Raw genomic sequence first — 9308 nt, forward strand, 5'->3', positions numbered from 1 at the left:
ATGTACATTTGTTTGGAATTGTTTTCCTGCTTCTTTTATTAAGATCAGCTGTGTTGGGCTCCCCTAAATTATTCTTAGGGGACAAAGAATGTCAAATAGTGAGAGTGTCCTTCAGGTTATAAAAGGGAAAGGCAGGTTTCAGTCTTGTTTCTTGGAAATACATAAAGATGAGGCAAGGCAGAAACCTGTCTCTCCAAAGATACAATGGAAAGAAAGTTGATGCGTAAAACAAAGGAAAGGGGACTTCCCTGGTGGCTCAGTGGTGAAGAATCTGCCTACCAATGCAGGAGACACAGGTTCGATCCCTGATCTGGGAAGATCGCACGTGCCGAGGGACAAGTAAGCCCAAGAACCACAACTACCGAGCCTTTGGTCTAGAACCTGTGCTCTGCAAAGAGAGAAGCCACCGAAATGAGAGGCCTGGGCACCGTAACTAGAGAGAAGCCACCGCGTGCTGCAACTACAGAAAAGCCCTCACAGCGATGAAAATCCAGCACAGCCAAAAACGAGGAAATAAATAAAAACAAAGAAAGAAATTTGGCCAGAAGAAGGGAGTCATCCAGGAGGAGGGCTATGCTGGCAGAACGGGTCAGTATCCATCTGAGAAAGGAGTCAAAGGGAGGTCCTTGCTTTTCTAGATGAAGGACCACGAAGGGAAGGGACGGGACCAGCTTTCTCTATGATAGGGCTGATTCGAGGATCCCTGGACGTGCTGAACCTTTGTTGCTATCTTGCACCAACTGTAACAAAGGGTTTTCCAGTGAAGTGAAAATTCAGCTGAAACAAGAACGTCCCAACTGCGTACGTGTGTTTCCTCTGCTCTGAGACAAACATGAACTCGCATCTCAGTGTGCTGCCGTGGGATTTGCAGTAAATAACATCTCTGTTGGCTGAAAGGCCAGAGCAGCTGCTTCCTTTGAAGGACTGTTGCTGCAAATAGAGCTTGACTGGCGAGTGTCTTCATCCCTGACGTTCTCATTTTACCTGATATAGGAGGTCCTCGGGTGTGGCCAGCTGAAATGTGCCACCCAGACCCTTGGTGCCTACAGACTTAGGAAGGAATGTGCTGGATGAGACATCATAAGTCCTAAATAACTGGCAGAGTCTCTAATTGGTTTCAGATGCTCCTCGCTTGGAGTTCTCTAACCGTACTATTTCCAGGGAATTCACAAAAGCGACTGGCACCCCAGAGGTACCCCAACTGTGTGGCTGACCTTGGAGGGCCTTTTGGGTACACCTTGAAGTTAGGGCCTCATTACCTGCGGACCCCTTCACCTGGCTGGTCACATTCCAGGCCTGGGCTGTCACAGGGACCTCAGTAGCTGTCAATCCATCTTTTTCTCATTGCTGTTTTTATTTGTTGTTTTTGGCCTTTTCAATCTCATCTTTTCTTTGGGTCTTTAGTATAATCAGCCCAATACCAAAGATTCCTTTCAATTTCTTCAAATGTGAAAAGAAATCACTTAATTTGCTTTTAAGAAACCTATTGTCATGAAAAAGGAAGATCATTGATTATTTCTTCACTGTTTTGTAATCTTGAAATCAAGTTGGCTGATACTTTTCTAAGCTCAAAGCATAGAGCATCAGCCCATTAAGAGAGGAGGGTATTAGTGCTTTTTAAATCTATGTCTACAACTGGGAACTGTGCTGCTACCTGGCCTCATCTGGTCTGATGGTGGAAAGCATTGTGGTTTTACAGTTTCGCTCAGTACCCCACTGATTCTTCAGAGCACCTGGGTGACAGGCAGGCTGGCCTCCTTATTTTCCTTCCAGGAAAAATGCAGCTTAGGGAGGATGGTGACATGCCTGGGCCACTCCGGTGGGCACTGCTGGAATGGATGTTCTGGGACCCTGCTCAGTGGGTAAAGAATCTGCCTGCAATGCAGGAGAGCCAGGTTTGATCCCTGGGTTGGGAAGATCCTCTGGAGAAGGAAATGGCTATCCACTCCAGAATTCTTGCCTGGAGAATTCCATGGACAGAGGAGCCTGGGGGACTACAGTCCAAGGTATTGCAAAAAGTCAGATACAACTGAGTGACTAACACTTTCCAGGCCACCAGCAAGGGGAGCCCAGTGGGGACCAGTTCGTGGAGCCCTTGGTCATATCTCCTGCACTGAGGGTTAGATTCTCCAGGTTGAGTCTGCCTTTCCAAATGTCAACCCCCAAATCCCAGCTCTAGAGACAGGGCTGGAAGGGGACAGGCCTCCGAGGGTCTTCGTGAGCACAGCAGATGCCCCTGCAACCCACCTCCCCCCTTTATGATGCAGAATGATGCAAGGGATTTGGCCCCAAGCAAGGGGCGGGGGGTGTGCTTTCAAAGAAGCAAACCGTCACGCCTGGGAAATGCTGGCATTAAATAATTTCCCTGGGCTTCCTTTCCTCTTAACAAGGGTCCCAGCAGGGCCTCCCAACCTCCCAGGCCTTTTCCCTTAGTCGGCTGTTTTCTCTCTGATTCCCAGACCTTCCTTGATCCTGGCCGTGGGGCTGTGAGCATTCCCACCCACCCCTGATCCCTCTTTGGAGTCCTGACCATTGAGCCCAAGATATTTGAAAATCATAGGAGCTTAAGACTGGGAAGCACCTGGACAGGTCGCTCAGGGAGTGGTCAGCTGCCCCTCCTCCTGCTTTGCTCAGGGAGCTGGAGGACAGGGGGACCCCTTGTGGTCCTCCAGTGTCTCGAGGGCTCTGGGTGCAGCCACTGCACAGGCTGGCACGTCCCGCCCAGGCCCCGCGGCTTCTCATCCGAAGCTTGCCTGCCACCGAATTCTCCAGGGAACACAGACTGTGGGCCAGGCAGAGCGTGAGGGTAAAGAGAACTGGGGTCCCAGACACCGTAAAGGAATTAACAGTGCCTTACAGATCGAAACTACAATGAGGCATTATCTCAACTTGTCCGAATGGCCATCAGCAAAGTGAGTATAAATAATAAATGCTGGTGAGGATGTGAAGGATAGAGAATTCCTGTGTACTCTTGGTGGGAGTGAAAATTGGTGGAGCTACTATGTATAATAGTATGGAGGTTTCTCAAAAAACTAAAACTACAGCTACCATATGACCCAGCAACTCCACTCGTGGGTATATTAAAAAAAAAAACCCTAAAACAGAAAGACTAATTCAGAAAGATACATGTACCCCCAATAACTCCAGCATTATGTACAATTGCCAACCTACAGAAGCAACCAAAGTGTCCATCATAAGACGAATGGATAAAGAAGATGCGATCTATACATACACATGGAATACCACTCAGCCATGAAAAAAAACAACGAAATTTTGCCATTTGCAGCAATATGGACGGACTTGGAGACCATTATACTAAGTGAAATAAGCCGAACAGAGAAAGGCAAATAGTATAATATCACTTATAGGTGGAATCTAAAAACTACAACAAACTAGGGAATATGACAAGAAAGAAGCAGATGCACAAATATAGAGAACAATCCCGTGGTTACCTGTGAGCGGGGCAACATAAGGGCGGGGGAGTGGAGGTGCAAACTGCTGGGTGTAAGGTGGGCTCAAGGGTGTGTTATACAACACGGGGAACACAGCCAATATTCTGTAATGACCGTAAATGGAGTGTAATATTTAAAAATTGCATGCAAATAAAATGTAAAAATCTACAAAGAAAATAAAAAGAACTGAATTGTGTTGCTCTCCCAGAAAGTAGAGCTTTTCCAGTCTACCTGTTATATTTCAAATAGTATCATCAAAAAGAAAAAAAAATTGCCCAACTAGAGTGTCCCAGCTGTGACCCATCTGGTGTCAGGACAGTGTGACAGGACCTGCCTTGATGGGGACCTCACACTCCTAAAACTGCCTGCATCAACATACCCCTGATGATTTAGCATAAAGTCAATGAAAACCACGGATATTTTTTGCACAATAGTTTTATTTGACACTTGCATTAATTATTCTACTCCGTGGGTACTTAGGAACAGCTCTGGTGGTTTGGTGGTGAATAGGCAGGGAGCTCCCTGCCCACAGGGCCTCCCCAGCCCAGCAGGAAGGTAAACAGTCCGATCACACAGGTTGCAGTTTGGGTACAATTGTGGGAAGTGGCTTGAGGGAAGGAAGGCGAGTTTGGAAAGTAATAACGGGGCAGGAAAGGCTTCCTAGGAAGGGATGTTCACACGGAGACTTCTAGGACGACAAGTGTGAGGCAGGAAGGAGCTGGGATTCCCAGGAGCTAGGAGGGCTTGTGAAAGAGCCTGGACCCTGTGGTGAAGGAAGGAGAGACGTGGTGGGACTTAAAACACACGGGGCCTGAGAGCAGGTGAGGACCTGTGTCTTTATCCTGGCTGCTCAGGCTCTCAGTCGTGTCCCACTCTTTGCAACCCCATGGACTGCACCACACCAGGCTCCCCTGTCTTCCACCATCTCCCGGAGCTTGCTCAAACTCATGTCCATTGAGTTGGTGATGCCATCCAACCATCTCATTCTCTGCCACTCCCTTCCCCTTTCGCTTCAGTCTTTCAGGGAAAACCATCAGGGTCTTTTCCAATGAGTCGGTTCTTTTGGGGTCCAAAAAATTGGGGCAGTATGCTTCAGATGGTGAATTTTAAATCTCTGATTTAAGGTTGGAAAGAAATATACACTATTATATAAAGGAGAAGAGGGTGGTAGAGGATGAGATGGTTGGAGGGTATCACCAATTCAATGGGCGTGAATTTGGGTGAACTCCAGGAGATGGTGAGAGACAGGGAGGCCTGGCGTGCTGCAGTCCAAGGGGTTGTAAAAGAGTCAGACACTTCTGAACAACAACAATATATGAAACATAAATAACAAGGACTGACTGTATGGCACAGGGAACTATATTTAATATCCTGTAATAACCTGATGTTCAAGCTGGTTTTAGAAAAGGCAGAGGAACCAGAGATCAAATTGCCAACATCTGCTGGATCATCAAAAAATCAAAAGAGTTCCAGAAAAACATCTATTTCTGCTTTATTGACTATACCAAAGCCTTTGACTGTGTGGATCACAAGAAACTGTGGAAAATTCTGAAAGAGATGGGAATACCAGACCACCTGACCTGCCTCTTGAGAAACCTATATGCAGGTCAGGAAGCAACAGTTAGAATTGGACATGGAACAACAGACTGGTTCCAAATAGGAAAAGGAGTACGTCAAGGCTGTATATTGTCACCCTGCTTATTTAACTTCTATGCAGAGTACATCATGAGAAACGCTGGGCTGGATGAAGCACAAGCTGGAATCAAGATTGCCGGGAGAAATCTCAATAACCTCAGATATGCAGATGACACCACCCTTATGGCAGAAAGTGAAGAGGAACTAAAGAGCCTCTTGATGAAAGTGAAAGAGGAGAGTGAAAAAGTTGTCTTAAAGCTCAACATTCAGTAAACTAAGATCATGGCATCTGGTCCCATCACTTCATGGGAAATAGATGGGGAAACGGTAGAAACAATGTCAGACTTTATTTTTCTGGGCTCGAAAATCACTGCAGATGGTGATTGCAGCTATGAAATTAAAAGACATTTGCTGCTTGAAAGGAGGGTTATGACCAACCTAGATAGCATATTCAAAAGCAGAGACATTACTTTGCCAACAAAGGTCCGTCTAGTCGTGTATGGATCTGAGAGGTGGACAATAAAGAAGGCAGAGCATGGAAGAAATGATGTTTTGCAGCTGCGGTGCTGGAGAAAACTCTTGAGAGTCCCTTGGACTGCAAGGAGATCAAACCAGTCCATCCTAAAGGAAATCAGTCCTGAATATTCATCGGAAGGACTGATGCTGAAACTGAAACTCCCATACTTTGGCCACCTGATGCAGAGAATTGACTCATTGAAAAAGGCTGTGATGCTGGGAAAGATAGAAAGCAGGAGGAGAAGGGGATGACAGAGGATGAGATGGTTGGATGGCATCACTGATTCAGTAGACATGAACTTGGGCAAAATCCGGGAGATGGTGAGAGACAGGGAAGCCTGGCGTGCTGCAGTCCATGGCGTCTCAAAGAGTTGGACATGGCTTGGTGACCAAACAGCAACAGCAGCTCCTGGACCCCACGCAAGCTCCTGGGTCTGCTGGGTGCTGTCTCCCCTGAACCAGGGGAGGAGAAATTCCTGCTTAAGTCAGCCATCCCAACAGGACATGGGTAAGTCTCCCTCCCTTCATTTCTCCCAACCCCCTCAATTGTGCACCTAATGAAATAGAGTGAGGTCGCCAGGGTCCCCTCCTCTCCAGCATCTCCCCAGCTCCCTGTAGCATCTGCTTCCTACAAGGCCACGTTCCTCCAGATTTGGGCTCCAGACTGGGCTGACCTCCATCCCAAAGCACTTTCCAGGCTCAGACTGGAAGCAGGCCGGCGCCTACACAGTCCCCAGGAAACCATGTCTCTTAGGCCAGCCCTTCTGGGGAGCATGGCTCCCCTCTCCCCGCTGACCCCTAAGAACCTCTCTGAGGTGCCTCTCGAGGCCCAGAGGAAGACAAGGGCTCTGTCGCCTGGGTCTGCCTGACATCCCACCCTGGGGAGCCCCAGGCTGAGGCTGGGCTGCCGATAAGATTCTGAAGCGAATTCTGAAGCTGGCCGCCCGCGTGCCACCTCCAAGCTGTGGGGCGGAGGCCTGTTTATTTTGGGTTTGATGAGTAAATCATGTGGAACAGAATCAAAAGCTGTGCTGAAGTCGACACAGATGCCATCTGTCACTTCGCCCTCAGCCACCGGGGGGTAGGGGGAGGGGCACTGGATGGAGTGACAGGCTCTTTAGAACTTTTGCCAACCATGAGTCAATGCCCTCTTCATTTGTAAAAATGCCCTAGCAAGTGAAAATGTAATACATTGTCTGCTTTAGTTTTCAAGCTTGAAGGGTGGAGTTTTGAGGTCAAACGTCCGGTGGCATCCTTTTTTGTTTAAAAATGCACATGTGTGGGAACCACTCGTGTTTAGCTCACCTCTCATCCTTTCTTTAGGAAATGTGTCTCTGCCAGTATATGGAGTGTTCAAGGATTTCAAACAACCACCTGGGCTAAGCTTCCTCTAATTGAAAAGGGAGGCATCTACTCGGGGTGAGAGCCTCTGGTGGGCAGTGATTAACCCAGTTTAATTAACAGTCATGTGGCTCCCTGTTTATCTGTTGAAACACAGCCCTGCCTCGGGAGGACACTCTGCATACCCTAAAGGCCTTCTGCCAGCTGTGGGTGTTTGCCTTCAGTGGCTCTTGTGCCAGTCTGGGCATCCCTTACTCATCTCACCCGGCATGGGGACTTCTGGCCTCAGGGAATGGCCGGTCTCCCTCGGCCTTAGCTTTGAGAGGGACTGGGGCCCAGGATGGATCCCATCCTTGCTCTCAGTCCCTTCACTTGTCCTAGCTTGGTCTTGGCCCTGTCCAGGCCCTGGGTCATCACTGACTGGTAACTGCTAACTGTGGGTCTTTCCACATTTCTCTTGGAGACCCCCAGGTCTATATCCTATTCAGTTTTCCTGAACTGGCCATGCGCACCCATCTTCATGGCAGCTGGCTTCATGTGGGAGCTGACCTTCTGTTTACTTTTGTCTTGACTGCTCTGGGGGGAAACCAAGGCGGGCAAGGAAGAGCCTTGGGTTTGCAGGCAAGAGACTCAGTCTTCGCAAGCCTCCTGTGCAGCCTGAGTCACTTAACCCTTTAAACTTCTATCTGCTCATATTTAGAGTAAGCAGAGTAATATATTTCTTATAGAGTTGTTGTAAGGATTATGTTAATATGGAAAAAAAGGGCCTAGGTCAGTCCCTGGCACGTAGGGTATTAATAGTCACTTGGCTGAGTCTGACTCTTTGTGACCCTATGGACTGTAACCTGCCAGACTCCTCCATCCAGGGAATTCTCCAAGCAAGAATACTGGAGTGGGTTGCCATGCCCTTCTCCAGGGGATCTTCCCAACCCAAGGATGGAACCCAGGTCTCCCACATGGCAAGTAGATTCTTTATTGCCTGAGCCACTGGGGAGTCCAGTAAGTGTTAATCAAAAATCAGTGTCCTTCCCTTGTATACCTATGGCTGACCCATGTTGGTGTATGGCAGAGGCCAACACACTATTGTGAAGCAATTTCCCTTCAATTAAAAACGAGTAAATTTGTGGAAGGGGGAGTGGAATCAGTGTCCTGGGGGTTGCACTTGCATTTAAGCTGAAGTGGGAAACATCAAGATCTGTCCTTCGGCAATAATAAGAGATCACTGAGTAAACCAAAATGCTACCTTGGGACTGTTGACACCATGACTTTTTAATTAATGACTTTGTGTATTCTTGGCTGTGCTGCATGGATTTTGGTCTTTGTTTCTGTGCACGGGATTTCTCTAGTTGCGGTGAGCAGAGTCTACTCCTCATTGCAGTGAGAGGGCTTCTCATTGCAGTGGCTTCTCTTGCTGCGAAGCACAGGCCCTAGTGCACGTGGGCTCTGTAGTTGTGGCTCACAGACTTAATTGCCCTGTAGCACGTGGGATCTTCCTGGACCAGGGGTTGAACCTGTGTCCCCTGTATCGGCAGGCGGATTCTTAAGCACTGGACCATCAAGGAAATCAAGAATGCTTAAAGCATTCTTAAAGAACTGAACTCCAGAAGGACCAGCCCTTACTAGGTGGTCCAGGGTCACTTGCTGGACTTAGGGACAGGGCAGCAGAAGAGCAAACCTGCTATAAAAGGTCAAGGTCAACCTTTCAAGGTCCAGGAGAAACTGGGCAAAGCTGATTGACCCAGTGGGCTTGTTTTGGTTTGAATCTGTAGGAATTCTAAAGTAAATTCTCTTAGCCTGGTAATTCTCTCATGTGGGACATATGCCGCGTTAGATACCCAGGAGAAATTCAAGGGCTGAGGGTAGTGTCATGAGATTGACACTCTTCCTGTCTTAGAGTCTTAAGATTCCTCAGCCTTGAGGTCTTGCCATCTTGGGGTCTTACAATCTTGAGGTCTTTCTGGAAGAAGTCTCAACTCTGTTTCAGAACTCTTGAAGCTAGAGCTGAACTAATTAAAATTGCAGCCCAGTTTTCACCCAACCCAACTTTGGAAGGAAAGCTATGACAAACCTAGACAGCATATTAAAAAGCAGAGACATCATTTCACTGACACGTGTCTGTATAGTCAAAGCAATGGTTTTTTCAGTTGTCATGTACAGATGTGAGAGTTGGACCATAAAGAAGGCTGAGAGCAGGAGAATGTTTACTTTTGAATTGTGGTGCTGGAGAAGACTCTTGAGAGTCCCTTGGACAATAAGGAGATAAATCCAGTCAATCCTAAAGGAAATCATCCCTGAATATTCATTGGAAGGACTGATACTGAAGCTCTAATACTTTGGCCACCTGATGTAAATAGCTGACTCATT

This window comes from Bos taurus, chromosome 3 (assembly GCF_002263795.3).
Source record: "Bos taurus isolate L1 Dominette 01449 registration number 42190680 breed Hereford chromosome 3, ARS-UCD2.0, whole genome shotgun sequence".
In the NCBI taxonomy this organism is placed as follows: Eukaryota; Metazoa; Chordata; class Mammalia; order Artiodactyla; family Bovidae; genus Bos; species Bos taurus.